Source organism: Brienomyrus brachyistius, unplaced genomic scaffold (assembly GCF_023856365.1).
Source record: "Brienomyrus brachyistius isolate T26 unplaced genomic scaffold, BBRACH_0.4 scaffold36, whole genome shotgun sequence".
NCBI lineage: Eukaryota > Metazoa > Chordata > Actinopteri > Osteoglossiformes > Mormyridae > Brienomyrus > Brienomyrus brachyistius.
In genome coordinates, this window is record NW_026042311.1 from 1,159,453 (window position 1) to 1,185,454 (window position 26,002).

General features: G+C 43.7%; 1 protein-coding gene and 2 long non-coding RNA genes across 3 annotated transcripts in view; 1 reads left to right on the top strand and 2 right to left on the bottom strand.

Annotated features, from left to right (window-relative positions):
* LOC125721930 (protein NLRC5-like) overlaps positions 1-26,002 on the bottom strand; it is a gene marked incomplete at its 3' end in the record, with an annotated part of 510,329 nt that overhangs the window by 200,772 nt on the left and 283,555 nt on the right. The window lies entirely within an intron of this gene.
* LOC125721981 (uncharacterized) lies at positions 9,170-10,181 on the top strand. Its single transcript, XR_007386034.1, has 3 exons — positions 9,170-9,362; positions 9,583-9,685; positions 10,162-10,181. It is a non-coding gene; the product is annotated as an uncharacterized LOC125721981 (long non-coding RNA).
* On the bottom strand, positions 18,889-20,976 carry LOC125721964 (uncharacterized). The gene is made up of 3 exons (XR_007386011.1): positions 20,876-20,976; positions 20,174-20,257; positions 18,889-19,990 (listed from the first exon to the last, which is right to left on the bottom strand). It is a non-coding gene; the product is annotated as an uncharacterized LOC125721964 (long non-coding RNA).

Here is a 26,002-nt window from a genome sequence, read left to right on the forward strand (position 1 = left end):
CAGGGTGGTTAAAACATACCCTCTTAGATGAGCCTTGGCTAGACGTAGAACAAGCACTATGCAATAATATAAAGATTTCGGATCTACCATTCATTAGCTCAAACATTAAACGACACGAATACTTCAAAAGCATCAGTATCAGCTCTTCTCTGACAGCGTGGTGGGAGTTTCTAAAAGCGACTGAGTCTTCATTAATCCCATGCAAACGTACTCCCATCTGGAACAACCCTGATGTACTACTAAATAATAATATGATAAACTTCCCAGATTGGAGTTGTAAAGGTATTAAATACTTGGAACATATATTCGAAGGAATAGACTTTATTCCCTTTGACATATTAGTTAAACAATATGGGATTAACAAGAATAGATTTTTAGAATATCAAAAAGTTAAATCTATAGTAAAAAAGAAATTAAGGTCTAATCAAATGAAATTACAAATATCACCAAGTGTGGCAGAATTCCTTAATCTCAAAACCCCCAAATTACTGCCTAAAATATACAGGACACTTTCTGAAATGTACCATTCCAGCCTCTCCTTCAGTCATGGGCGACCTAGATCGTGTCACTACAGAGATTAACACAACCCACATGGCTTTCACCACCTTATGCATTGCTAAGAAGACTGTCCTTATCCATCCATCCATCCATTTTCCAAACCGCTTATCCTACTGGGTTGCGGGGGGTCCGGAGCCTATCCCGGAAGCAATGGGCACAAGGCAGGGAACAACCCAGGATGGGGGGCCAGCCCATCGCAGGGCACACTCACACACCATTCACTCACACATGCACACCTACGGGCAATTTAGCAAGTTCAATTAGCCTCAGCATGTTCTTGGACTGTGGGGGGAAACCGGAGTACCCGGAGGAAACTCCACGACGACATGGGGAGAACATGCAAACTCCACACACATGTGACCCAGGAGGAGCCTCGAACGCGGGTCCCAGAGGTGTGAGGCAACAGTGCTAACCACTGCACCACCATGTCGCCTCTGACTGTCCTTATGAACTGGAAAAATAAAAATAATCTTAATATCAACCAATATAGAGACAGTTTGTTGAACCATATTAGTCTTGATACAGCTTCTGCCGCCACACTAGATCAATCTCTCTGGGCTCCTTTGATCAGCTCCATCACCTAGTGGGGGTGGGGGGTCAGGGTTTTGTCCTGCTTTGGTCAGTGTCGTTGGCATGGGGGGGGCATATTGGCTCGGGGCATCTGGGGGTTCCCTGGGGGTGGTTCGGCACTGGGACTGCGGTCCTGGCCTGGATGGGGCTTTGGTGGCTCTTGGGTGGGGTCCTTCTGGCGGCTGCAGGCGGCGCTGCTGGGGGAGTCTGTGCCGGCGGACGTAGGTTACCGGCCTGGTGGCCGTGCTGCTGCTGGGTAGATCCGGGGCGGGCTTGGGGTTCTGGGGGCGCTCTGCCTCCGGGCCGGGGTTCCGGCTGGGCTGGGGGGGCTTGGGTCCTGGTGGGTGTGTTGCTGGGGTGTGGGTTGGTGCATGCAGGGGGGCATCTGTCCGCAGGGGGTCCCTGCTTTTGGGGTATCCACTCTGCGGGGGGGGGGGGGGAATCCAATAGAGGAGGAGGATGGACTCAACCTGGATGTCTTTCGTCTTATGCAATCTGGGAGTTAACAGACTGTTGGGGCGGGTGTAGTTTTTCCTCTGTGGTGGGTTCTGGTGAGCTGCCCTGGGCCCCGGGGGGCCCGGTGGGGCGCCTTGGGCTCTGTGGGGCCCGGTGGTGCCGCTGCCTTGGGCCACAGTCTGGATGGGCCTGGGCCCCCCTCCCTGGATGGATTTCGGGGAATGGGGAGTGCCTATGGGGGTCAGCGGGGGAGCTGGCTCCGGGGGGGGGAGGTATTTTGCCCCCCCCCATTCCTTTCCTCCCCATCCCTAAATGCTTCCCTCCTCCCGCTCCATCACACCACCACACATGTAGGGCTTTGAGGTGTAGGTGCGTTGCTGGGATGCAGGGTAGGTATTCCTCCTCTGTCCCCTCGCGACCACCTGTACCTATTTCATACACTACAACGTAGACACTCTCATTACTGACTCTCTCATGACACATACATTTAGGGCGTTGGGGATGGGCACACAGAATGGCATCCAGAGGGCGGTCTGTTCATTCAGCCTTACCTCTGGTCCCAGGGCCCACATCTCAATTCTAATCACACATAGACATTGAGGGCTCTGGGGAGAGGCCGAGCTAACACCAGCTGTTGGTCGGCAGGGGGTGGTTAGTGCCATGCCCTTCACCTGTTTTAAAAGCACTGTAGAACAACACACACCAACACCACATCTGAGTGGGCGAAGGGGGGCATGGGGTCTTTTCACTCCCCCGTTCTCTGTTCGCCATTTGGAGCTGGGGGCTGAGAGGAAGAGCTGGCCGTCCGGTCGGGGTCTGGGCTGGTGGGCTTCTCGGCTGCGGGGTCCGGGGTGATCTTCTGGTCTCCTCGCCAGAGGAAAAATAGGGGTCCACATAGAGTATATATGGGGAGTGAGAGTATGTGTACAGCGTTCATTTCTGTGTGTCTCTGTGTTTGGTGAATGTGTGAATATTTGTTTATGTGGGAACGTATGCTTGTATATGTGTGCGCCTGTTTGTCTATACGCATATGTCAGATTGGGTCCTAGACTCCACCTGAGAACATCTCGGGCTCCATTCCCCCCCGCCACACTCCCTGCTGGTGGATGGGGCCCCCGGCTGCTGGTGCGTTGGTGGTTCTCGATGTCCGGGGCTGGATGCTCGGGTGGGTGCTGGCTCACCCTCGACAGTTGCCTGACGGGGTCCGGCCCTCCTGGCTCTGTCGGGCCCTTGCTGGGGGGTGGGGGGGCCCTTGGATCTCTTGGCCCAGGGCCCGGTCTGCCCTGGTGGGGCCGGCCGCCGGCAGAGCCTGCGGGCTCGCCGCCACGGCCCCCTGGGGCTCCTGCACTGTGGCTGCCGGATGGCCTCCCTCCGGAGCTCTCCTCTGCCCTTTTCTGGGTGAGGGGCTGCTATTCTCCCTGCGGTGGTCCTCTGGGGGCTCCCATGCCCTGGGGGGCCTCTGGATGTCTGGGGTCCGGGTTCACACTCAGGTGTACACACAGGTTCTCACAGACACATACAGGTGTACACACAGGTACTCACAGTCACATACAGGTGTACACACAGGTTCTCACAGACACATACAGGTGTACACACAGGTTCTCACAGACACACACAGGTTGTCACAGACACACACTGTCTTGTTCTGCTGTTGCTTCTGTTCATTGTGATTCGTACAGATGTTGGTTGTTGTTTTCTCTCATCAGCAGGTATTAAAGCAGATTATCTGTGTTTTTTTTCTCTTTTCTCTCCCTCTATCTCTATCTCCCCTCTTTTCCATTTTCTTCCTTCTTTCCCTCTCTCTCCCTCTCCTGAGGAAATAAATAAAACTAAATAAATTAATAGAAATAAAGCAGTCCTCCACAGAGGGGGGAGGGGAAAAAAATCTTTTAACTGAACAAGTAATGTTATATTTTAGAAGATCCATTTTTCAAACCGCTTATCCTACTGGGTCGCGGGGGGTCCGGGGCCTATCCCGGAAGCAATGGGCACGAGGCAGGGAACAACCCAGGATGGGGGGCCAGCCCATAGCAGGGCACACTCACACACCATGCACTCACACACGCACTCCTATGGGCAATTTAGCAAGTCCAATTAGCCTCAGCATGTTTTTGGACTGTGGGGGGAAACCGGAGTACCCGGAGGAAACCCCACGACAACATGGGGAGAACATGCAAACTCTGCACACATGTGTGTGAGGCAACAGTGCTAACCACTGCACCACCATGCCACCCCCTATTTTAGAACAAATTGACTGTGATATAACAAATCATAATTATGATCCATTAAATGAAAAATAGGCCAGCTATCCCTTTCTATCCAATGATTATTGAATATAATTTCAGTCCTCCGTAAAAATATCTATTATTCCAAAGAGGACTATTGCGAGGAAATGATGTGAATACAACATTTTATAATATTGTGACACCTGTTTATGATAATTAAATAATTGAATAGGTAGTATGATAAACTCAAAATCACAAATTAAAGAAACTGAGATCACACTTTGCTTGAGGGGACACAAATACTTAGTAGTAACACCGTTACCACTGAAGTACAAATCATTAACAAATATAGTTGCTACTTGAGGTGAAGGTCTTGTTTGTTGACATCAGTATTTCACTTGTGTTATTTGTTACATGTTCCTTCAGTAACTTTCATAGTAGATATAGTTCAATGATATGTTATGTCTTAGGCCTTAAGCAAGAAGAGATTATTTTAAATACTAAGTGTCTTTGCCTCATGAGAGCTGCCTGCGGTTGGTTTCGCAGACCCTGAAGAGAGATCAGACTTTGGAGAGATGAACAGCAGAGTAAGGAGGGGGATGAAGGGATTCGAAGCTGCCCCAACTGGTGCACAAAGACCTGTAGTTATGAAGCAGTCACAGTAGGCCGTACACAATATCTTACACGGTAGTACAAATGTAGGAGTAGTTCTTATGTTAATCATATTAATCATATGTTAACCATGTACAGTATTTACAGTGATTCAATGACAATATGTCAATGTGTCAATCATTAATCAAAGGACAAGCAAATATTTCCAGTAATTCAATGTCAATATAATCAATTTCTACAGTCAGACGGCAAACTGTAAGGTGCACACATGATGGGATGGTTCTACAAGCTAGGAACATGTGAGGACTGGACAGGGCACACACAGGACATGTTGGTTATGGGTAAACATACACGCCACGATCAGGAAAACGACTGACCATAACAACAACAATACAAGGGCTATTTACAATTACACAGACACAGGGCTACATACATGAGTGCTCGCAAGGCATGCTGGGATGCGCGGATCTCCCCGGTGCTACACTACACTGAATCCTGCCCATATCCCCCACCACGCGATCACGAATATTTTCAGCGGCAAAAAGTACCCATCGGCCATGCCCCCCTGTTTGAGCACCTGTCTGAAAAGCCTGTGCATGATGAAGCCTGCGCACTTATAATAAATGCCACATTTGAAGTGTCACTGTTGAGTAAATTACCTGTCATTTTGTGGACCATGGTAAAAGAGCACTTCATGCAGTCATAAAAGTGACCCTATCACAACCCTGTCCATCCGACAACCCACCGAAACTCAGTCTACTGCAGACTCCTCACAAATGCTAACACAAATAAACAGTTAACACTAGAAGCACCGTGTTGGTTTTACCTACTTATAGTGCGGCCAGGCGGCATAAGAACACTAAGTCTTTCGATAAGGACACTGACACATAATGACCGCTAGATGGCGCTTTTTGCACAAAAGAAATAGTTTGGTTATAAGATCAGGGTGTGTTTGGCCAATGAGTCATTCATTTACATGTTGATAGTTTCTGACTGGCTCGACTGAGAAAATCATCTGAAAAAGACTAGTTTCATTTTTATTTGATTTGTTTTTAATCTTTACCTTATGTCTTGGATAATGTGAAGGTTTGTTACCATTTGACTTTCCCATTTGACTTTCTTTTGTATTCAGATTCACCCGCTTCAGAGAACTTGGATTTGGAAAATTTATGGTCTATAATATATGAAGACTTTGCATTCTATTTAACAGTATAAGAAAATTACATAGCACAATAAATCACAACGTTAACCATTTTAAGCAGCTGCAAAGGAAAGACTGATTATATATGATTATATTCCAAAGACATCGATTTGTTCGTTTGTTCGTTCATTCTGACAATGTTAAAACGTTAACATTAAAGCATTAAAAGTGTGGAAAGCAAGAAAGTGGCGTGTGGCCGCTCGGTGAGAACAGGACAGAAGCTAACAGTTGGATAACAGCTTTCCCAGTGCTTGTGAAGTTGGTGCCCTTGCAAGTGTAGCGTTATACTCATGGATGCAGAAGGTATAATCAAAGCTCAACACCTAGCCTGCTAATGTGCCCTTGAGAGGTAAAGTGGGCTATCCCACAAAAACAAGGTTTTGAAAAAATGAGCTCCAAAGTAAAAAAATCAGTGTGCCTATACCCTACAATTGATATATATCATAGGTAGCACAGAGGTATGACTTAGATAATAACAACTTATCCAATTGAAAATATTCAATAAAAAGGGGGTAGGGGTCAAAAATGTGGGATAGCCCACTTTACCTCTCAAGGGCACAAATAGCCAAGATGCAACACCCCCTCACAGAGTAACACAGTTCATTGTTAGATGATTTGGCTGAAACTAATTCATATCACGAGTAGCCTACCACCCTCTATTATGAGTCCCAGCTGAAACTAATTCATATCACGAGTAGCCTATCACCCTCTACTATGAGTCTCAGTTGAAACTAATTCATATCACGAGTAGCCTACCACCCTCTATTATGAGTCTCAGTTGAAACTAATTCATATCACGAGTAGCCTATCACCCTCTACTATGAGTCTCAGTTGAAACTAATTCATATCACGAGTAGCCTACCACCCTCTATTATGAGTCTCAGTTGAAACTAATTCATATCACGAGTAGCCTACTACCCTCTATTATGAGTCTCAGCTGAAACTAATTCATATCACGAGTAGCCTACTACCCTTTATTATGAGTCTCAGCTGAAACTATTTCATATCACGAGTAGCCTACCACCCTCTATTATGAGTCTCAGCTGAAACTAATTCATATCACGAGTAGATCCCACCCTCTATCATGAGTCTCAGCTGAAACTAATTCATATCACGAGTAGCCTACCACCCTCTATTATGAGTCTCAGCTGAAACTAATTCATATCACGAGTAGCCTACCACCCTCTATTATGAGTCTCAGCTGAAACTAATTCATATCACGAGTAGCCTACCACCCTCTATTATGAGTCTCAGCTGAAACTATTTCATATCACGAGTAGCCTACCACCCTCTATTATGAGTCTCAGCTGAAACTAATTCATATCACGAGTAGATCCCACCCTCTATCATGAGTCTCAGCTGAAACTAATTCATATCACGAGTAGCCTACCACCCTCTATTATGAGTCTCAGCTGAAACTAATTCATATCACGAGTAGCCTACCACCCTCTATTATGAGTCTCAGCTGAAACTAATTCATATCACGAGTAGCCTACCACCCTCTATTATGAGTCTCAGCTGAAACTAATTCATATCACGAGTAGCCTACCACCCTCTATTATGAGTCCCAGCTGAAACTAATTCATATCACGAGTAGCCTACTACCCTTTATTATGAATCTCAGCTGAAACTATTTCATATCACAAGTAGCCTACCACTCTCTATTATTAATCTCAGCTGAAACTAATTCATATCAAGAGTAGCCTACTACCCTTTATTATGAGTCTCAGCTGAAACTAATTCATATCACGAGTAGCCTACCACCCTCTATTATGAGTCTCAGCTGAAACTAATTCATATCACGAGTAGCCTACCACCCTCTATTATGAGTCTCAGCTGAAACTAATTCATATCACGAGTAGCCTACCACCCTCTATTATGAGTCTCAGTTGAAACTAATTCATATCACGAGTAGCCTACTACCCTCTATTATGAGTCTCAGCTGAAACTAATTCATATCACGAGTAGCCTACTACCCTTTATTATGAGTCTCAGCTGAAACTATTTCATATCACGAGTAGCCTACCACCCTCTATTATGAGTCTCAGCTGAAACTAATTCATATCACGAGTAGATCCCACCCTCTATCATGAGTCTCAGCTGAAACTAATTCATATCACGAGTAGCCTACCACCCTCTATTATGAGTCTCAGCTGAAACTAATTCATATCACGAGTAGCCTACCACCCTCTATTATGAGTCTCAGCTGAAACTAATTCATATCACGAGTAGCCTACCACCCTCTATTATGAGTCTCAGCTGAAACTATTTCATATCACGAGTAGCCTACCACCCTCTATTATGAGTCTCAGCTGAAACTAATTCATATCACGAGTAGATCCCACCCTCTATCATGAGTCTCAGCTGAAACTAATTCATATCACGAGTAGCCTACCACCCTCTATTATGAGTCTCAGCTGAAACTAATTCATATCACGAGTAGCCTACCACCCTCTATTATGAGTCTCAGCTGAAACTAATTCATATCACGAGTAGCCTACCACCCTCTATTATGAGTCTCAGCTGAAACTAATTCATATCACGAGTAGCCTACCACCCTCTATTATGAGTCCCAGCTGAAACTAATTCATATCACGAGTAGCCTACTACCCTTTATTATGAATCTCAGCTGAAACTATTTCATATCACAAGTAGCCTACCACTCTCTATTATTAATCTCAGCTGAAACTAATTCATATCAAGAGTAGCCTACTACCCTTTATTATGAGTCTCAGCTGAAACTAATTCATATCACGAGTAGCCTACCACCCTCTATTATGAGTCTCAGCTGAAACTAATTCATATCACGAGTAGCCTACCACCCTCTATTATGAGTCTCAGCTGAAACTAATTCATATCACGAGTAGCCTACCACCCTCTATTATGAGTCCCAGCTGAAACTAATTCATATCACGAGTAGCCTACTACCCTTTATTATGAGTCTCAGCTGAAACTAATTCATATCACGAGTAGCCTACCACCCTCTATTTTGAGTCTCAGCTGAAACTAATTCCACACATATAATAGAAAAATGCAGGCACAGCTTGTTAATAAATAAATATGCATTGTATTTTGTAAAAACAATGTATGTCGCAATGGATTTTTGTCCAGAAAGCTGTGTGGAAGTGTAAGCTTTTGCAATAAATAGCGTAGGGTCAGCATTACCATTTATTGAAAATGAGTCACAGCATGGGGCAGCATGGTGGTGCAGTGGTTAGCACTGTTGCCTCACCCCTCTGGGACCCGGGTTCGAGTCTCCGCCTGGGTCACATGTGTGCGGAGTTTGCATGTTCTCCCCGTGTCATCGTGGGGTTTCCTCCGGGTACTCTGGTTTCCCCCCACAGTCCAAAAACATGCTAAGGCTAAGTGGAGTTGCTAAATTGCCCATAGGTGCGCATGTGTGAGTGAATGGTGTGTGAGTGTGCCCTGTGAAGGGCTGGCCCCCCATCCTGCATTGTTCCCTGCCTCATGCCCATTGCTTCCGGGATAGGCTCCGGACCCGCCGTGACCCAGTAGGATAAGCGGTTTGGAAAATGGATGGATGGATGGATAGTTTAATATGCTGTTGCAGTTAGAGTTCACTTTTTCTAATCATGTAGATGGCAGAATTTTATGTGGTGGAATTTCCTGAGCGGGAAGAAGTAGCAGTGGTGAGCAAACACTGGATGAAGGGGGAGAAGAAGTGTCCGTGGCCAACATTTGCTTCGCCAGACAAAATAAGAAAAGCTGCAACCAATCAGGTAAAACCTGACATTTCCTGGCAGTGTTATGCAGGTGAAATTGCCTATTCAACAGGTAAGTTTTTGTGTGTCAGTGAATTAACCTTGACCATTTGTTAACACTAATTTGTTAGTATACAGTACCATTACATTGAGGCATATCACCCACTCAGCTCCAAAAAAGTTTTTATATTTCATTCACTGATTGTATTTGTTTTTCTCGGCATATTTTTTTATGTAGAAAGTTATGAGAAAGCCAAGAAAAAGGCCAAGGCGATAGAAGAGGACTCTTCATTTTCCAGTGATCCAGAATGACAGCTGCAAAGGGGAGATCGTTGTAGAAGGTACAGTCATTTTCCTGCACCATTTCATTGCAATGAATTAAGCGCAGATTTCAGGCTTAGAATTTCTGCATTATACAATAAAATTTATACTCTCTGCAGTTTATCTAATTAGCATCTGTGTTTTCTGTGTATGTTGTCTAAAGATTGTAATTTTCTATTATGGCTGTGTGATATGTCCAAATTCATGTGACATTTTAGGTCATTTCATATCTCGTTGATACATACCAGGATATAGCACATTTTCTGTAGGTTCAAAGCATAGTTTATGTAAAATGATTACAAGGATAGCCTTATGTCTTGTTAACTTTTATTTGTCTAGTCTATCATTCAAATGTATCAAATAGCTTGAAATGTACTACCACTAACTGTGATTTGCAACACAATGTAATAAATGATAGAATATTTAATAAAACAGTCGTCACATAATATACACCTTCATTTTGGACAGCCCTATTTATGATTATATTATGCACTAGGGTGGCCCTTATAAATGGAAAAAAGGCCAAAGAATAACCAAGGACGTCGGACTGAATCGCAGACAGCAGACGAAGAAGGCTTCACAGAGACATTCTGTGATTTATTTGACATTGCTCACCAGATGCATTGTCATTAATTAATGCTGAAGAAGACAAAGCCTTTCTGCTTGCACAATGTGAACAAGGCCGAAAGGGTGTCATGGCAGGCGTGGATGCATCGTCGGTAAAGAAAAAAGCAGAACTGAACATTAACCGGATAAACGCTGTAAGTGGGAAGAAAAACAGAAAGTGGAACTAGATTTGTTGAACCAAAGTATTGCACTCTCCTCAAGTCACTCTCAATCTATTTGGCCAATTTCTGCATTATAGAATCAGAATGTATACTCTCTGCAGTTTAATCCATTAGCATCTGTGGTTTGTGTGTATGTTGTCTAAAGATTGTAATTTTCTATTATGGCTGTGTGATATGTCCAAACTCATGTAACATTTCATTGGTAAATTCAATTCAATTTATTTTTATATAGCAGTTTTTACAACAAAGTTGCCCCAATGCACTTTACAGGAGTGTGTTGCGGAACATCCTTAACAGAGATAACGACAGAACACAGAAACAGTGAAAATGGAAAAATGAAAGAGAAAGTCAGATGACAGTGGAGGAGAGGAACCAAAAACTCCCAAGTGGGGAGAAAAAACCTCTGGGGGTCCAAGGTCAACTGGCAGCCCCACCCCCCTGGCCATGCTAACATTACTGGACGAAGGTAGAGAAGTAGCCAGATTGTTTGCTAAGAGCAAGGTGTAAACTGTGATCCGGTCCTAGTTAAAGTCCATCAGTGAGACAGTCCTCCACATAGGCCTGTCGGGTGGCAGGATGGAAGCTGCACCGACATCGTCATAAATCACAGGTCACATCTGTGATGGCACCCTTCTGTAGACCCTGATGGCAGCTCAGAAGGTGCCCCCTCGGGCACCCTCCAGACATGTGGGAAGGAAGGCAGAGAGTGCAGGTGTCAGAGTGCACTGATACATTAATGGACAAGCACGGTAGGTAGAAATGGCACGTACAGCAGCATCAGCAGCCATAATTACGGTGTTAAGTGTTAACTTGTGGGTAAGCTAAGCTGAAGTAATAGGTCTTCAGTCGAGATTTAAAGACAGACCGATTCAGCATCCCGGACATAGGCTGGTAAGCCATTCCACAGTATAGGGGCCCTGTAGCAGAATGCTTTACCACCAACAGTCACTTTAGTTTTATTAAATAAAAATGCAGAACTGATCATTAACCGGATAAACGCTGTAAGTGGGAAGAAAAACAGAAAGCGGAACTAGATTTGTTGAACCAAAGTATTGCGCTCTCCTCAAGTCACTCTGAATCTTCTGATTCAACATAAAGAGTGTTTGGACGTGCGGCTGTAGAAAACAAAATAAGCTGAAAGAGAGGAAGGAACTTACTGACTGCTGATGTTGTAGAATCACTTGGCTGCACCAAAACAAGTTTTCGCAGTGCAGTGCACACACTCTGCTGCTGTTCATGCTTCTGGGCAGAAAGTCGATGACTTCAATATCAACCACTCTTCCATTTAACATGCATGCAAAAGCATAATTTTCTCAGAGCAACTGAACTGAAGGCAAACAGTGGACCACCTTCCAATCATTGTGTCTGGGTCTGGAGTTGATCGACTTCTTCGCATTGCCAAACAGCGCTAGCACTGGTGAAGCAATGGCTAATGCAATACTGGAAGAGGTTGAGTCATGGGGAATTAAGGATCGTATAAAAGCACTCAGTTTTGATACCACAGCGAGCAATACTGGGCGAAAAAATAGTGCCTGTGTGTAGTTTGAAGGCAAGATTAATTCAGACCTGCTGTATTTGGCTTACCGTCATCACATTCATTAACTAATGCTAGACGAAGTATTTGTAGGAGTTATGGGTCCAACAAGTGGTCCAGAAATTGGACTGTTCAAACGTTTCAAGTCATTTTGGTCTAGTTCAGTTCACAATGACTACAAGGCGGGAATTGGCGACTCACAAGTAGCCGCAGCAGTGCACGACTTCCGAGCAGAAGTCACACGTTTCTCAGCTGCAGACTGCATAACCCTGTGATGACTACAGAGAACTACTTTACCTAGCCATTGTGTTTCTGGGTGCTGTGCCTCCCCGTGGTGTTCATATTACCAAATCTGGTGCATTGCATCAAGCCCGCTTCATGGCCAAGCTGATATATGCATACAAAATATTCATGTTTCGATATTCTAACTTCAAGCTTACCAACCGTGAACAAAAAGGCTTGGCAGATCTCTGCATATTTGGCCTTCAGGTCTACCTGCAATTGTGGTGCAATTGTGCCCATATTGTGTCACAGTAAAGAATTTCTTCCTCCTCCACACAAACCAGTACATTAAAAATACAAAACCAGTTTACTTTCATTACATGTCTTACATTTGTGTTCATTATCTTGAAGCAAGCTAGAAACTTGGATTTGATTTTGTGCACTCTTGAAAGAAAAAGTAAAATAAGATAAAAATATAACCACGAGGGGGAGGGCACAGTGGTGCAGTGATTAGCACTGTTACCTCACACTCTGTTGTTGGGGGGTTTTCTCCAGGTACAACGATCCCCCCCAATTAACTGCATTTATCAAATTGTCAATAGGTGCACATGTGTGAGTGAATACTGTGTGACTGAAGGGTGTGTGAGTGACTGCTGTGTGACTGAAGGGTGTGTGAGTGACTGCTGTGTGAGTGACTGTTGTGTGACTGAATGCTGTGTGAGTGACTGCTGTGTGACTGAATGCTGTGTGACTGAATGCTGTGTGAGTGACTGCTGTGTGACTGAAGGGTGTGTGAGTGACTGCTGTGTGAGTGACTGCTGTGTGAGTGAATGCTGTGTGACTGAAGGGTGTGTGAGTGACTGCTGTGTGAGTGACTGCTGTGAGTGAATGCTGTGTGACTGAAGGGTGTGTGAGTGACTGCTGTGAGTGAATGCTGTGTGAGTGACTGCTGTGTGAGTGAAGGGTGTGTGAGTGACTGCTGTGTGAGTGACTGCTGTGTGAGTGACCGCTGTGTGACTGAATGCTGTGTGAGTGACTGCTGTGTGAGTGACTGCTGTGTGAATGACTGCTGTGTGAGTGACTGCTGTGTGAGTGACTGCTGTGAGTGTGAATGCTGTGAGTGACTGCTGTGTGAGTGACTGTTGTGTGAGTGACTGCTGTGAGTGACTGCTGTGTGAGTGACTGCTGTGTGAGTGACTGCTGTGTGAGTGAATGCTGTGAGTGACTGCTGTGTGAGTGACTGCTGTGTGAGTGAATGCTGTGAGTGACTGCTGTGAGTGACTGCTGTGTGAGTGACTGCTGTGTGAGTGCGCCCTGTGATCGGTTGGTTCCCCCTCTCGGGTTCTTCCCCTGCAGCTGCAGTCTCTGGACCCCACATGATCCTAAACAGAACAAGCAGATTCAGAAAATGGACAGACAACCAAAAAACAAAACATTCGTAACTGCTCAGCAGAATAAAGGCTGATCTCCCAGAGTCACAGAAAGCATCACTTCTGCCTTCAGTGTTTTGCAGGATCATCCTTCTCATGGTTGTCTGGTCCAAACCCTCAACCCTGTTGGTGTGAGGTGACAGTGTGAGGTGACAGTGTGAGGTGACAGTGCTCTACACCGAGTCACAATGCCACTCACCCAATAGCTACGGTACAAATATAGTCATTACAATCATTAAAATTAACCAAACAATTCCATCAGAATTTATTTGGTAGCCATTTTTATCCAAAATGAGATGCATATTTGACTAAACAGGCTCAGACTTTCCCTGGACATATTAGGAAGATAAGTGTATATAGTGTAACAGGTATATATTTGAACATAATTTTTTTCCAGCAAGATAACCTTTGGGCACAAGATAAAAGAAAAATCCTGGGGCTTTAGGGCTCCTTACCGTATAGCTTCAAAGTACTGTCTCGTTAAATCCCGTAGTGTCCCACGCTCCATGTTTGGGAAACATTGTATTTTAGGCAAATTCATAATGTGCTTCAGTTATGAAATATCAGTCTATATAAACGTGGTATTTCACTTAACATTCGACAAAATATTCTGTAACATTTAGGCTATCCACTTAATTACAGTGTATTTAATTACAATAAACAGTTACTTTTTTCATCTTCACCATTACTTAAGCAAGCTTGCATTATTGCATTACATGTTCAGTATAATAACCATTTCAAAGCAGCAATTAATCATTATAATCACTGCATTGTCATGCCCCCCGACGGCATCAACTGCCATCACATCGAATGACAAATCAGTTCACACCTACACTTGCACATACAAGAATGGCTGCATACGAGGTTGAGCGATCAGTATCTTTATTATTATTACTTTTCAGAGTAACTGATAGGAATTAAAATATTTGTGTATATGTGTATGATCACATGTGTATATGTTACATATATATATATATAATAACTATTTGTAACGTTATTACGATTATTATTGTTGTTGATATTATTGTTGTTATAACTTTTTATTGTTGTCATCATTATCCTGCTGTTACTGTTTTGTCGTTTGATGTCCTTGTAATGAGTGTTATGTGTGTCATGGTTGTTTGTTATCTGCATTCCCCTACACTTCGTTTTCTCCATCCCACCTTTATTATCCATCCATTGTCCAAACCACTCATCCTACTGGGTCGCGGGGGGTCCGGAGCCTATCCCGGAAGCAATGGGCACGAGGCAGGGAACAACCCTGGATGGGGGGCCAGCCCATCGCAGGGCACACTCACACACCATTCACTCACATATTTATCTACTTATTTATTTTTTGTATAATCACGGTAGTAGGGTGGGTGAGTTCGGAGTGGCCACACTAGAATTGAATATCTTTACACTGTAACTTTAATTTAAATTTAATTTAATTTAAAAAATAAAGTTGTCTTCCGAAGAGGGGGGATGGTGGTGGGCAGAAAAAAAAAATCATTGTATTTAAATCAACAAAGTCATTATGAATTTCTCTGATAATTACTGATTGAAATTACAATTGAATTTGCATAACCATTGATTTTTCTACCATAGGCTCTCAATGGTAGAGTGGTAAAAACTGGTCAGCAGCTTTTGGGGGAGGTGGGCCTGAGGAGGGGGCACTGAGGAAGTACGTTCTTTATTGTGCCTTCCCCACCTGGTGAGAGATGCTTGTGAACCCCTAGGAACTTGAAGCTCTCCACCCTCTCTACCTCTTCTCCATCGATGTAGAGGGCAGAGTGCTTAGCTGGCTTGGCTCTCCTGAAGTCCACTGTGTGTGTTAAGTTCCAGGTTATTACTGTCACCATTGCCTCAGCTGCTGAATGGAGGAGAGGACTGAGGACACACCCCTACGTCGTGCCTGTGTTCAGGAGGAGAGAAATGTGGTCTCCTATCCTGATGTTCTGGGGTCTGTTGCTGAGGAAGTCCATTATCCAGTGAGCTTCTGAGGCCCAGGTTGCTCAGTATTAAAGGCGGAGCTGAAGTCCAGACCCAGCACCCTCACATAGGTGTTGCTGTTGTCCAGATGTTTCAGGGCTGTGTGGAGAGCTGTTATTATGGCTTCCTCTGTTGACCCGTTTGCCCTGTACGCAAACTGATGTGTGTTGGTGTCAGCTGCAGTAGCGGCCTTAATGTAGGGCGTGGTGAGTCTTTCCAAGCAGGAGATCTTGTTGACTTTTTTCTGCTATGTGGTCTTATAGTATGTTAAACGTGAGTCAGAGGAAAAACTCTTTGAGATTGAGGCAAGTCTCCAGAGTGGTATATATTTTAATGGTTTGGGGGAGTATTTGATTGCCAGTCCTGCCCTTGGATAATTAACATGTACAAAGGTGTCAGGACAGATGATACCCTTTTCTGTGCAGCTCCTGGTACCGCCCACTCCCCTGTAGACCAATGGTGCTGGATGTATATTTGCATAGCATGACACAGGACAGTTTTTGACTTCACAGATTTTTTTTTAATCTATCACAATTGTGATAAATAAGGCGAGAGAACAAAAAACGACAGAAATCGATTCTTATGCGTTAGGAACTAATATCAGGGCCATACCATCCTCGATTTTGCTCAGGCTTGTAAATAATATGCCTTGGTTTCTAAAAATTAAGCTTAATTAAAATCTGAATATAAAATGAACAAACTGATTTGATTTATTGTTCTATCCTAAGTTGAGGCACAAAGGCAACGAGGCCAACACCCATTATATCTGCTTTAAGGGGAATGCGGTCCTTCAACCACTAAGGTAGCTCTCAGCCCCGATAAATAATTATGTTATGCAGTCTAACACAGTCTAGCTTCATAATCAGTGTTTGGTGACTGGTGCCACACATTTCACTCTCTTTTATACCACAGGTGGTTCTTAGGAGGGCTTGACTGGTTCTTTCTTATCCTAACTGAAAAAAATCTATTTAGTCATGCTTAAATAAACACATTTAAAATGAACGTTTTCAATGTCCTTGCTCTTATTTAACCTCAACACACAAGCAAATTTGCTTATATAAAAACAATTCTTTGATCATAAGAAACTAAGCTGACATAAAATTTACATTAAAAAGAAAAGCCCCTGTTGGTCTGACTATTTCTCATTATGGTGGGTTAATAAAACACAGCAGCTGAATGTCCAAATGAGTTTAAATGAGACATTAAAATGGGGCAGATATGGACCACCCATGTTGTACCTGTGTGCCACACATATGGGCTTGTAGTCTGGGAAGAGGTGGAGACACATTGTCTTAACACTCTGGGTTGTAAATTCAACACTATGAGAGTTAATAAAGACTAACACTGTACTCAGCCCTCACACTGTACAGTGTTAAAAATAACACTGATTGGTGTGGACACATTGGTGTGGATGCAGTATTAATTTAACACTGACACATTTGTTGTGCTCATTTTAATTAAATCATGGGCACATTTTCTTAATTTGATCCCACTTTGTTTCTTCAGAATGTCCCTATAATTTTTGTCAGTATGTCGTGAGAGGGGCTCCATACTGAAATTAGGTTTGATCGCATAGAATTTGTTCAGTAAAATACGCAAAAGATCACAATAATTTCAACAACTGTGAACCTCAGCATGCACTGACCGTCTCTGTATCTGTTTTTCTCTCCCTTTCTCCTCCTTCCCCTTTTCTCTGGATGTGCAATAATTCTTTTCTGTATAACCCATAGCCAAGTACAATACTTGGTCTTTGTGCAACATACATACTACTGTATGTACACATATCTATATACCTTTTAGCCAGTAGTATTTAGCCAGTAGTTGGACACATAAAAAGTACAATAACATTGGTAACATACATTAGATTCAATGACAAAAATACTAGGAGTAGGAATAAAATTGTCATACCTGATATTTGCAAAGACACCTGCATCATGCCTGGTACCACTTTGTATCAGATGCTGAATAGAGCCCTTTAATTGGCACTGGGCAAATAATTTGCTAAACTTGGGATAATTTTACTCATAAATAGATACATTCACCCAAAATAAGTGCATGCAAAATATCTTAATTAATTTGAGTACATCCTAGAGATTATTTTTTTCACTGTGGTATTACATAATTATGAAGTGGATCACAGTAGATGAACTGTAAAATTCTCAGTGCCAAGAACACCAACGGCAGACGCCAACCCGCCCCCACCAGGCGACGGGCCCGGGCAGGCCAGCCCCCCCACATGCGAGTAACCACCCGCCCAGGAGCTGGAGCAGCGGCCCCAGCCGACAAAGTCTCCGCCCCAAACCCACCCACTCAGCGTAGCAGCGCAGGCGAAACCCAGCGGACCCGACACCACCCCAGCGCACCGCTCACCCAGGGGGGTGGCAGAACCCTCCACCCCCCACACCGTCCCCCACAGGCCAGGCACCCAGAGACACCAACCACATAACCTCAGTTGTAACCTCAGTTTTTGGGTTTCTGTAATGTTTTTAAACTTATTCCTGGTGGTTTGGATTTCCATAAATATTTTGAAATTAAGGAGTCCAGTGATTTGAACCAAGTCAGCGGAGGTTGACTCGGAACCATTGAGAACATGTAGTAAATTTTTGGCAAGATCATCACTTTGATTATTGCCTCACTTCCCATAAGTGACGTGGGCAGATTACTTAAAACCTGATGGTGGGGTTGAATTCTAGGAAATATTTTAAAATAAATTAAGCTAAAGTCTACCCACTTTAACAGAACCATCCTATAAAATTTACTCAAATTAATTCAGGCAACATTTTTGCAGTCATTTGATTGGGTAAATTGTATTTTTTTACAAAGTAAACCCAAGTTTAGCAAATAACATACCGATGTATTTAAAGGGTCCTCTTTAGCCTCTGATGCAAAGTAGAATTAGGTACAGTACAAGTGTCTTTGCCAGTATCACCTGATACAGTTTACTACCCAGTTGGGAGTTAAGAGCTTTTTTAAGGGCCCATTTATGTGGCCATTCTGCCAAGGTTGGGCATGAACCAGTGACCTTCTGATCACAAGCATAAACACTTAAGCTGTTGAGCCACATGGTGCCAACAGCCAAGTGCTTTTAGCATGTTTACAGCATTTTGTTACAGTGCGTGAGTCAGAAAGCGTCACGCCAGATGTGTGAGTTTGCAATCCTGAAAACATATGTTTAGAAATAGTTTCACATCAGTTAAATTGTATAAAAAATAAGATTACTTTATACAGTTCTTAAAAAGCGGAACCTCTGATGAACATGAAATCACCAATAAACTACATTTACTCATTTAATGTTTTATTAAATACATAATGCGCTTGAACACTACAGCTGTACGATTTCAGGACAGAGCAGCCACTCTTAGGCTTTTTGGTTGAGAGTGTTAGATTTCACTGCTGACAAACGATTTTACAATCTTATCTTCTATAATAGGACATAAACATAAAATTTGATGGTTATATAACATTCCATTATGAAGTTATGTAGCATATTTCACACAGTGGTGCAGTGGGTAGCACTGTCACCTCACACCTCTGGGGCCTGGGTCTCTGCCTGGGTCTCTGCCTGTGTTCCAAGTATGTGAAGTTTGCATGTTCCCTCTTGGTTGAGGTGGGGGTTTCCTCTGGATACTCTCGTTTCCTCCCACAGACCAAAAACATGCCGAGATTTATTGAAGTTACCAAATTGCCCATAGATGTGCATGTGTGAATGAATAGTGTGTGAGTGAATGGTGTGTGAGTGACTGGTGTGTGAGTGTATGGTGTGTGAGTGAATGGAGTGTGAGTGACTGGTGTGTGACTGCTCCCTGCAGTGGATTGGTGCCCCATCCTGAGTGGTTTTTCCCTTGGTACCCATAATGGCTGGGACAGGCTCTGCACCCAGGATTATACCTAAAACTTCGATCCTGCTGGGATCCCAAACACAATCTTCCTCCAAGCCGCTAGGAACCATTCCGCAGTTGGGGGGCACCCAGGCTGTGTCATATCCATGATCATGCCATGTTTTTTGGAGGGGGTGTCCCTGCCGGTCGATCTTCTTTACTTTTCCTACTCGAACCCTCAGCTTGAGTACAGCTTTCCGCTCATAGAAGGGTACATTTCTTGGGTAAGCTCTGGCCTTCAGAAAGCTCCGACTGACATAGACTCCAGGTCCAAGCATGCCATCGCAGGACCGCTGAAATCCGTTCTGTTCAATATCTAATGCAGCTCTTAATGTAGTACCATGGTACATGATGTATGTCCTACTACCTCTCCGTGTGTCGTCATGCTCCAGATAGCATTCAAAAGACGTGCAGAAGTCGTCTACAAATTCTAAAAAATCGGCCAAGCTTGCCATACTTTTCTCTGCAAACCAGTAAACTTGCTTTAATAAACAGATGTTTTCTGTACAAGCAAGAACAATTTGGTGTCAGTTTTATTACTGGACAGAAAACTAAATTTGACTATAGTCCATGTTAATACAGATATTAAGTTTAATTTTAATCATGTTTTATTCTAAAAATGTTCATTTTATGTTATATTCTAAACTGAATGAGAGAGAATTAGACCATGGAGTATCAGACTTACCTCTTGTACTGAAAATCCACTTCAGAGTAAAATCACTTCAGACCAGTGACTCAAGTTTTTGCTGTAGTTTCAGTTTCACCTAAACTGAAAGACAGACACGTTATATAGATGGCTTTGCCACACCTTTTTCCGTCACAGAAAGAATTGTACATTATGAGAATCACTAAAATCAGGTTTTATTGGGTGTGGAGTTTCCCTTCCCATGGTTACAGGGATGGGCAGGAACATGAAGGTCACACAAAAACATAAAATTCCCAGTGAGAGGAAGGACAGACATGTAACTTAGTCATTTCAGGTGAGGAAAATGCGCCACATGAGAGAGGATGGGATCAAGGCTGTTTTACTGGGGTCTCAATGATCACAAAAAGTATTTATCAACAGCTCTGTCATCATGGCCTTTCAGAGGATCTTAACTATGGTTTGATCCAGACCCTCTGCCCTATTTGTGTGAGGCAACAGTGCAACAATGTCACCTTCAAAGTCACAATGCAACCTACAAAGAACAGATTCTTGACAATCACTAAAATGACAAAATAACTCATAATCTTTAATATATCCATCCATCCATTTTCCAAACCGCTTATCCTATTGGGTCGCGGTCTTTAATATAGAATGGATATAATATACACATTTCTTGGTCCCTGTATGGGGAAAGTTAAACCTTCTCATTGTTTCAGTTACATCTGTTGACTATAATCTTACCTTGCAAAACAAATATCTTTATATCCTCCGGAATCTTATTCGTGTTTCTTGCTGAAATGGCGATTCTGACTTTAAGTCTATTTCACTTTCATTTACAGACAGGAAATGATCAGCTTCCTCCCAAATGCGGAAGCGGTCTGTGACCCGGTGTGGGATATTTGGGTACATTATCCATTATCCATCTCCTGCCCCCAAATAATTCGGTCACAGCTCCAGGGCTGTGCAGAGACCTTTAGAGGGGCAGGTGCTCAGATTTAAAGAGGGGCGCATGGACGAAGATCTCAGAACATCAGCTACAGCGTAACCTGCTGAACCACAGCAACCGACATTCAAATAGAAGATAAATCCTATAACAAACCGCATCATACTTTATCGTTACACCTTAGCAGAGTTTTATCAAAGTCTCATTGTAATTATTATGTGAGCCCTTATTCTCAGAGTTGCAGATTACTGTCAGGCGGTTAGAGGACATGGTCAGCTAGTGCACCTGGACATTACTGTTTATCAGTGTCTGCTAGGGCTGTCGGCAGACAGGAATTTATACCAGAGAGCCCTGCTGTACACAGAGCAGTCCCAGATAAGTTAGGGAAGGCTGTCAATGCCTAAGGCTGTTAACTTATGAATCTGTACTGCGTATACTACTTAATGAAACAAATGCGAAACAAAATAATATGTTTTAATTATTACTTATATTTTAAACGTATTACTACTAAGTATATAGTGCTGCTGAATAACTACTCAGCCAAAACAGCAACTCAAGCAATGTAACTGTGTGTTAACAAATGATGTTCAATAGATGCAAAACTGAGCAGACAGATGTACTGATTTGGAAAATGTCCTGGAAAATGTCTGTTGTGGTTCATTGGAACATCTTTCTCAATCAGGTCTCTGCTGACTGAACCCCACTGTTTTCCAGCTGTTACGTCTCTTGTCTTCCTGCTCCTTTAAAAGGGGCGGCAGCTGAAACAAACATGACATCAGCACTGGGAGAATATGCCAGTGCTGGGTGTCTCTCATAGCAGTGCTTTCGAAATGACCACCCTCCTTCATTCACTGGAAATGGCAGCACTGCTTGGCAGTGTCCAATATTATTGCACGTTTGGATGAAGCCTAATCATGCTATTATAGGTTAGCTAGATTAGGGACTAGCTTCTGTCTGGCTTTATTCTCAGTATCCTGAGGTTCTATTCCCTGCACACTTTCTGTGGGCTGTGGTTCAGCGTCTGCCTTTCTTACTACAGGCTCTGTCTCCTCACTCACTGCTCCCTGCACACTTTCTGTGGGCTGTGGCTCAGCGTCTGCCTTTCTTACCACAGGCTCTGTCTCCTCACTCACTGCTCCCTGCACACTTTCTGTGGGCTGTGGCTCAGCGTCTGCCTTTCTTACTACAGGCTCTGTCTCCTCACTCACTGCTCCCTGCACACTTTCTGTGGGCTGTGGCTCAGCGTCTGCCTTTCTTACTACAGGCTCTGTCTCCTCACTCACTGCTCCCTGCACACTTTCTGTGGGCTGTGGCTCAGCGTCTGCCTTTTTTACTACAGGCTCTGTCTCCTCACTCTCTGCTCCCTGCACACTTTCTGTGGGCTGTGGTTCAGCGTCTGCCTTTCTTACTACAGGCTCTGTCTCCTCACTCTCTGCTCCCTGCACACTTTCTGTGGGCTGTGGTTCAGCGTCTGCCTTTCTTACTACAGGTTCTGTCTCCTCACTCACTGCTCCCTGCACACTTTCTGTGGGCTGTGGCTCAGCATCTGCCTTTTTTACTACAGGTTCTGTCTCCTCACTCACTGCTCCCTGCACACTTTCTGTGGGCTGTGGCTCAGCGTCTGCCTTTCTTACTACAGGTTCTGTCTCCTCACTCACTGCTCCCTGCACACTTTCTGTGGGCTGTGGTTCAGCATCTGCCTTTCTTACTACAGGCTCTGTCTCCTCACTCACTGCTCCCTGCACACTTTCTGTGGGCTGTGGTTCAGCGTCTGCCTTTCTTACTACAGGTTCTGTCTCCTCACTCACTGCTCCCTGCACACTTTCTGTGGGCTGTGGCTCAGCATCTGCCTTTTTTACTACAGGTTCTGTCTCCTCACTCACTGCTCCCTGCACACTTTCTGTGGGCTGTGGCTCAGCGTCTGCCTTTCTTACTACAGGCTCTGTCTCCTCACTCACTGCTCCCTGCACACTTTCTGTGGGCTGTGGCTCAGCGTCTGCCTTTCTTAATACAGGCTCTGTCTCCTCACTCACTGCTCCCTGCACACTTTCTGTGGGCTGTGGCTCAGCGTCTGCCTTTCTTACTACAGGCTCTGTCTCCTCACTCACTGCTCCCTGCACACTTTCTGTGGGCTGTGGCTCAGCATCTGCCTTTTTTACTACAGGTTCTGTCTCCTCACTCACTGCTCCCTGCACACTTTCTGTGGGCTGTGGCTCAGCGTCTGCCTTTCTTACTACAGGTTCTGTCTCCTCACTCACTGCTCCCTGGAGGGGGCATGTTTCTTTATTCTGATTGATCAGATGTGGTGTTGATAGACAGATCCACGTGGTTGTGTTCCGTTCTGCTGATATGACAGATATGTTGACAGATAGGACCATGTGGGTGTACAGATGTAGCCACTTGAATTTTCCCCAGTTTTCATGATGGGGCCTTGGCTGGTCCTTGGCTGATCCTTGGCTGGCCCCTGCTGGGTTCTGGGTGGGACCTTGATTATAATGAGATCCCCCACGATGATGTAATGAACAAATGGGCCGGCATGATCCGCCCCTTGCCTCTTCGTGTGTAAAGTACTTGCAATGATTTATCCATCCACCAGGGGGAGCAGTGATTATGAAAGCTGAAGTGACTTACCTGAAATCATGAAATCAGGTAAGATACCTGAAATCAGGTATTGTAACTCTACTGCAAAAAATGAAATTCTAAGCAAGTATAATTTTCTTATATTTAGAGAAAAATCCAGTTTCGTTAATAAACTGACTACACTGCAATAAATGGCCTTTGAAATTTAAGAAATTGTTTCTGTTGTGAGGCAAAGATGGCCTAAATCTATCAAAATGTGTTTTCAGTCATTTTATTGATGAAATTAGGATTTTGTATTTTACTTCCCCTTTTGGAGATGAGACCCACGATGTGTGCAATACAATAATTACAGGCCTAACCAAAGTAAGAAGATTGATATTGTCAAGCAATGAGGGACAGTGTGGTATATGACAATTAAATATATTTGAAGCCCATTGAGCTTGTTTGGCACATGATGAAATACTTCATCCACAAGGAGGCCAAGCCAGATACAAAGCAGCAGCGTGTCCAAGCAAGAGTTATGTTGGGAGAGGAGAGTGACCCAAGATGTGTGTAACAGACTAATTACAGGCCTAAACAAAGTAATAAGATTGATTGTGGAGAATAAAGGTAGACAGAGTGGAAAATGAAAAATAAAAAAACATATGGTTCTGTACTGTGCTTGAATAGAACAGACACATTCCTTAGTGTGTTCTGTCTGGCTAACAGTCTGAAAGGGTGCTGATGGCTGCATATTCAGGGGGTGGAGTTGGGGGCAGTCACAATGACGTGTGAATGTGTCATTAACTTCTCTGCTTGGCCACAATGAAAAGAGATATGTTTGCAGGGGATCAAGGTGAGGTTTCTTTCTTAACCTAAGAACACTGAACCAATGGTCAAGCAGGGTGGTGGTAGTATCATGCTGTTTTGTTGACAGCACTTTACATCACTACATTGCACAAAGAGGATGTAATGATGAAGTAGCACTGGATAGATAGATTGGGAATTTTTTGTCATAGTACCAGACTCAAAAAGAGGAACATAAAAGAAACAGCATGATAAGTATTTACTGTAACCCTTTGGAGTCTGAGGCCTCTCACCCACTTTCAAAGTAGTCTGACATGCCTTAACATTTTACAGTTTTTCTGAATTGCTAAAACACATTTTCTAAAATCTCCTCTCCTTTAATCAAACCACTAAGGATAAACCTTAAAAGTCAAGCTAAACTCACAAAACCTTAAACTCGTCTTGCAAAATCAATCAATCTTCTTAAAACTGTATTATCTTTGCTGAAAAGCAAACACGGCTTTCAGATCATGCATCAAGCCGGTCAGTTGCAGGTTTTTTTTAGTTGTTGACGCACAATTACTTGTACTTGAGACACAATGACAACAACATGTAACTGCTGCTCCAACCCCCTGAACCAATTCTGCTAAACTACAAGCACAATTCCTGCTTTACACTCAAATGGCAGTTTTAAAACACACTTTTTTCAAAACACTACACACAATTCTCTGCATTTGGCACAATTTTCATGAAGAGAATCTCTTGTTTTCACAAGGAAGTCATTCAAAATTGTAAAGTCAGTTGCTCTACTTTGCATACTAACCCATCACATGGGTAAACACCTGTCACACATAATTGCAATTTAGAAATCAGAGCTTTATAAAAGGGCAACAGGTGAGCTCTTCTGTGTAGGAGCAATGGATGCCAACGTTGGAAGCCAGAGGAGTGAGAGTAAGAGGAGGAGGACAGGGAGGACGAGGAAGGCCAAGGAGCATAATCTCTGATGAGCTCAAAGCCACTTTGGTTGACCATGTGGTCTAACAATGAGGGAGGCTGGGCAAAGAGTACAGGCAAATTTGAGCAGGTACACTGTAGCATCCATCATCCGAACCTTCCCGAAATGAGAATAGGAAAGATATCTCACTGTACTCAATGAGTACATTACTGTAGTACAGTATTGCCTGTGGACTGTGAAAATACTGTGAAGTATGTTTCAAGTACTGCGATTGGCTGGCCCCCCATCCTGGGTTGTTCCCTGCCTCGTGCCCATTGATTCCGGGATAGGCTCCAGACCCCCCGTGACCCAGTAGGATAAGCGGTTTGGAAAATGGATGGATGGATGGATAATCCTACACAGTAGGCCTATTTGCAGTATTTTACAGTATACTATTTGTATTGCAGAACTGAAAGGTTACCAACATGAGGTGGTTTGGGAACGTCTTCTGTCTCCTGAACAGGAGGAAATCATAAATATGGCTCTAGAAAATAAGGCCATAACATTACAGCAAATACAAAGAAAAAATAATAGAAAACAACAACATATTTCAAAATATTGACAGGGTAAGCTCATCAACACTGGG